This window comes from Rhynchophorus ferrugineus, unplaced genomic scaffold (assembly GCF_030347505.1).
Source record: "Rhynchophorus ferrugineus isolate W39M unplaced genomic scaffold, kcgeb_rfMv2 rfM1, whole genome shotgun sequence".
Lineage (NCBI taxonomy): Eukaryota > Metazoa > Arthropoda > Insecta > Coleoptera > Curculionidae > Rhynchophorus > Rhynchophorus ferrugineus.
In genome coordinates this window covers 78112213-78118212 of record NW_027472580.1, presented here as the reverse complement: position 1 = coordinate 78118212, position 6000 = coordinate 78112213, and positions in this window count along the sequence as shown.

Sequence of the window (6000 nt, the reverse complement as noted above, 5' to 3'; positions counted from 1 at the left end):
CCGGGACGCGATTCCGACGTGACAGCTGCGTCAAGGGTGCGGTGACGTCATCGTCCACGGACCGATCTTGAGTTCGGCCTTGCGTCGTCGACTGTAAAGCTGTAACAGTTTCCCTTTTTCAATTTGGTCGGTGTATATTTTTGAAAAATTCGACCTCAATTCATCAGAGTAATTTTCTTTTTTCAGTAAAAGTGTCTATATGTAAACTACTTCTTTATATAATCAAATAAATACTAATTAAGAAATAAATATTTGTTAATGAATTTCAAATAGTGTAAAATTTAGTGTAAAACTTTTCGTATTGGCTAATGGAAATTGCTTAATTATAATCTTAAAAATAACATCTCACACATCAAATGATCGAACCCTAATTACTCCTACATTTGACCATACTTATGCGTGTGTGTGTGTAAACTTCTTCTTCTCGACATTATTTGACTTTACAAATGAGGGAATGTCAATATGTTGACTGGAAGTAATATGTCATCTTTACGTCTTCGGAAATATTTCCATGCACTTTATTAATAATATTATTTTGAATTTATTACTAAGACATTTTAATGTGTAGATCAACTAATCTTACCAATCTCAATTATAATCCTCATATACCAGGCTATTGTATGTTCGATTTTCCTCTATGTTTCACATGTATGTTCTCGATTCCTTAAACCTACAAGGATCAAAAACTATAAGTGTTCAATAGTAAAAGGTTGAAGATGATTCTGCATACCCATGATATGTCGGAAACAACCAAATGCATCGAGAAATTCAGAAGCTGCCATTACTCTCTGAAATCACAAAAAAAACAAACAAACTGAAAATTCAACACAAAAAAAATACCGAAAAAAGTTCCAGCATCAATAATTCGTTAGCTCCTGATCATTGCGCAACGTTGTACGTAATTATAATTAAGAAAAGTCTTCATATTATTCCCGAATCATCGTGTCCAGAAATTAAAAGAAACCCTTGAACCATCCTTTATGTTTTCTACCATAGTCCCGATTTTAAAAAAAAGACTACAAAAAAATTTAATAATAACTGTGGTGGAAATTCGGCAACAATTTTTTAAGTTAATCATGTTTCCGTCAATAGAGGGAATAATTTCAATAGAGGAAACTAGATATATTTTCAATTATTTATTCGTTACGCCTCTTGTATAAATTAAATATAAATAACCGACAATAAAACTATTTAAACCCAGCCAATACTATCAAATAAGTTAATTTTCACATGTGTATTTTAGTTTTGATTCGGCTTTTGTTTGTTGTTATATATTATAAGCTTATATTTACATGTGTTTTTCTTCTACAAAGGCGTTATCATTACCTGTCTGGTACCACAGCGCATTCGCCATTTATGTTGAATATAATTATCTATTAAATTAGAATAAGTATAATCAATATAACAATATATTCTCGGATTTCATCTTGGATCTGGTTTTATATATAATTTGTTAGCGAAATTGTTTAATAAATAGTTGCTTACCCATATACCACAATAAATCAAGAATTTTCAATGTACTTCGGCATTGTGTCAAGATTTGTCTATATTGTGCTCTATACTGTATTTAAATATAATTTCTGAAATAATTTTTCTAAAAATGTTAATGTTGAGCTTATTAAGAGATAATTCTTATATTATGTCCAGGAAATATGGCATTTTTTAGAGTTTAAAATATAACATTAATATTTAGTTATTAATAGTGTATATTTATTACTCAAATATACATGTTACTACGACATTTTAAACAGTAAAAAATTTGGATTTAATGTTCTAAATAAAATAATTTAAGCTGTCAATATAGCTTTTAAAATTGATATATTATTTAACCAGTCTTTACTTAAATAATTATAAAATAGTTTCGGGTCAAAAATATAATAATATTTTCTTATATTTTCAAGATTCAATTTTAAACTAAAATAATTTGTGGAGTTAATAACATATAATTGATAACTTATATTAATTAATTTTATGTGCTCTGGAGAAACCCAATTGTTTTTAACGATTTGATATTAGCTATATTTGGCTTTAAGAACTATTATCACTATTAAACTATATGGTATAGTTTAACTTATTGTCCTCCTACTTTTGTGGTAGTTGCGGGTTCGAATCATGTGGGGGCACGATTGTTGATTTATGTTTGTAATTTATTATAATTGTGATTGTTCATAAATTTAGTATGCAAAATCTGACAAGGAAAATTATCTCAGTCACATTAGTAATCGAGCTGGGGAGACTGGATATCTTTTGGGATGATCCCCAGGTTGGTCACTAGTCCACGTTAAGTAGTATGTCCAATCCAGATATCAGACCCCATTTGGTAAAAATGAGTCTAAAATATAACAAAAGAATCACTAAGTAATGTTGATATAAATCAAATTATATATGTTATGTGTGTTAACTACTAATATTACTACAGCGAAAATAATGGCTTTAATATGGTAACTAAAGTATTTTAATGATATAACATTATGAATATCTAGGTTGATATATTATTCAATCAATTTGTATTTATATCATTGTAAAATTATCTACTTTCAGTCCAAAAAGCCAAAAGTTTTTCCAATTCAATTTTTATGATGATTTAACATTAGCAATACTTCATTTTAAATATCATTTCATCAATATTTATTATTTATTATATAGTAGTTTAATATCATATAGTATTGGAATATTAATTAAATATATAAAAAATAATAAAATAAATAATATAAATTAAATTACAATAGAGTATTATTACATATGTATTAAATATTTTAAATTCTATGTAATATATATAATTTTCATACACTCATCAAGTTTTAGATTAATTCTACATCTTTTTAAGCTATTTTTGTCAAAAATGCTTTGTCAGTTTTGTTTAGGTTTTAAAAACATCTATTTTAATGTTGTAAATGAAGAATTGTTTCCATGGCACCCATCAGTTTATCACCCATCAACTACGAGTTTCTTAAACCAAATAACAAATATAAATACAATAATACAACAACTTCAAAAATAAGAGTAAAAACACGACAAAGTGAATTCCACCCGCTGTATTCAGAAAATATTGTGCCTCCAATTATCCATTGTTTCAATAGATGTCGTATGCTGATATATGTTTAAACTGTTTGAATCATATTTGTAAAATTGATGTGTTTATATATATTTTTACAACCGCAATAAAGATTATTTCATCTTCATATGGTACTTTTGTATACTGCTCTTGATATTATAAATATATTTATTTCAGCTTTATTTTTATAGAAGGAATCTACATAGATATTGAGTATTTTAAATTATTGATCTATAGTTGATTAGTAGCTATCGACTTTTTTCGTTTTACTATCGACGAGACAGATTAAGGCGCCCTAATGTTTGAGAATAGTTTAGACAACCAGCTAAACTTGAAATTATTACGGTAAAACAGAAAGTGATAAATATATCAATAGTTTAGAGTTCATAAGACAGGTGGCTGTATTGTACAGGGTGCAAAACAAAAATAATATGAATGTATATTTTAGGTAATATTAACCTAACGTATTTAATATATTCCCATATGATTAAACTTTGGATACCAATTTTTAGCATACTATATTTTTTCCATAGGAAGTTATCGTAGTAGATTAATATGAGTCCATAATTGGATACTGAAATAATACAGGTTTTATTGGTTTTAATATTAATTTATTGTGAAAAAATTTGAATGAATTAGAGGTTAAAAAATTACTCCGATGTATAATTATGTTATGATTGTATATTGGTATGTACTTATCTTAGGAGATTATGTTGTGTGCATCTGATAAGTTTTTCTCTCTAAAATGCGTTTATTTAGAAAAATTGGTTCAATATATATCAGTAAATCTATTTTTCATATTTTTCTACGACATTTTCCCATCTTTCTCGCAACACGGCGATATGTTTTTCGTATTTCTCTAGTATTTCGAAACCACGTACCAGTCAAGCTATGCTGCATAGATTCAAAGAATGGTAATATTAGCGTAATTATGTAAGAGAATGCGAGTCTATTACTTACTATGCAACATTCCTTTGTTCATTTTGTTCAGTTTTAACAGCTCGACCATGAATATACCGTTTCAGTGCTAAAATGGTTGGCACTTGGATCCTAAACCATGACTTTTTGCATTTGGAATTATTATAGTAGCAGCACACAGAACTCTTGTTTAACCTAAAGTGCGGTGTTTGCAGTCAATTTGTGTAAACGTCTGGTAGCAGTTCATACATCAGCAGCGCTAAGCTGCCTGAAAGTTTCAGTTGACTTGAGCTCTCGTCTAACTGATCTTGCGATACATTGTCTTCACTCTTTTTTGATACTCCAGGCCGCTCGTTGTCATTCACATCAAGATCGATACATTTAAATTATTGAAACTAAGACAGATAATTGGGGTATGATAACGCAACATCAACATAAGTTTCTAAAATAGTCTGATGGGCTTCAGCTTTATTCAAATCAAACAGTGCAATAACTCCAAATGGAAAATTGTTATTTTATGTAGAAAAATATCAAAACTTTCGAATTTAACCGTCGCAATGTTAGGTTGTTTAATATATCGCTAATCAAAATAAATGCAAATATTTGATACTACATATAGAAAATTAATCTATATCATGGTTTTCTCACATTTTTAAAAAAATACTGATCAAGGTGATTTAATTAATATATATTATTGTTGTCAATTCTTCTCAATAATGATCATTTCATTTGATTTTGTTTTGCATATGGGAAATTGAGTTATCTCTTATATACATTATAACATACACTCTATTGTATTTTATTGTCCATAGCTAGTCACTAGTCACTTATTGTTCTGTCAGCCTAAATTTACCATGTCGGAAGGAGTAAGGCTTCATCTTTTGGAGCTACCCAATTTTGATATCTTTATTGATATAATTTAATATCTCTATTGTATGTCAAGTGCTCGTCAAATAGACTAGTTAGTAATCAAAATAAGCAATACCTGCTAAATACGGTTTTTCTTATTTTTCATTGAAGGGAATTACATTTATAGAAACCCTCCATAATACAAAATGTGTTAAATAATATGGAAAAAGTATTTGACAACTGGTGAGAGAAAAGGTGTTTTACAATAATCTAATATAAAATATTTATTAACAACATAAAAATATTAATTATGCCAAGGGCTGTTGGAATATTATTTTTCGATATACTATTGTTCGGAGCATATATGAAGGTTGTGCAAATACTAGAAATAGCAATTGGAATGATACAATAATGTCATATTTCTACCAATTTTATTTAATTCATGGAACAATTGAAACATTTTAAAATGTGGTAAACACATCAACATGTAAAAATATCCACACATTAATGGCACTATACACAACAATTGCTTTTTAGCTTCTTTCTAAACAGACTTCCATATCTTTGACCTAAAATATAAAGTAAGGCTCATTAAACACAGTAATGTTAGAAAATAGTCACTTACGTATGTTATTGTTTAGACAGCAGATCATTGCGGTTTCAAAGTGTTACTCCTTCATTTTTTCCATGATATTTTTCAAATATGCTTATTAGCAACTTTATATTTTGAAAAGATAATATCCTCTTATAAAGACTGTGGTTCTTCCATCCAAATCATCTTGCACTTGTCAGCTTTTATTTTTTCATACTACTTAGCCGTTGTGTCTGAGATAATAAAACACAGTTAACAACTATTGCTCCTTCAAAATAGGAAATGCCTGATGAAACCATTTATACTTTTTATGCTACCAAATAAAGGTAATATTCTAAATTTAAGGTTTTATTACATCTACCTAATAGTGAAATGTCCACATATTCACTCTTTTCTTTTGGGACTGAATATATCTTCTTTAGATTTTGGATTATTTTGTAATCGTTACAGAACTATAAATGTTTGGAATCTCTTCAGGAATATATAAATAGAATACTAAAGTCGTATAAAAATAATACTTTTATAACATTTTTTTACCATAATCTTTAAACCTGTTAAATTTCGTATTTTGTTCCTTATCATAACT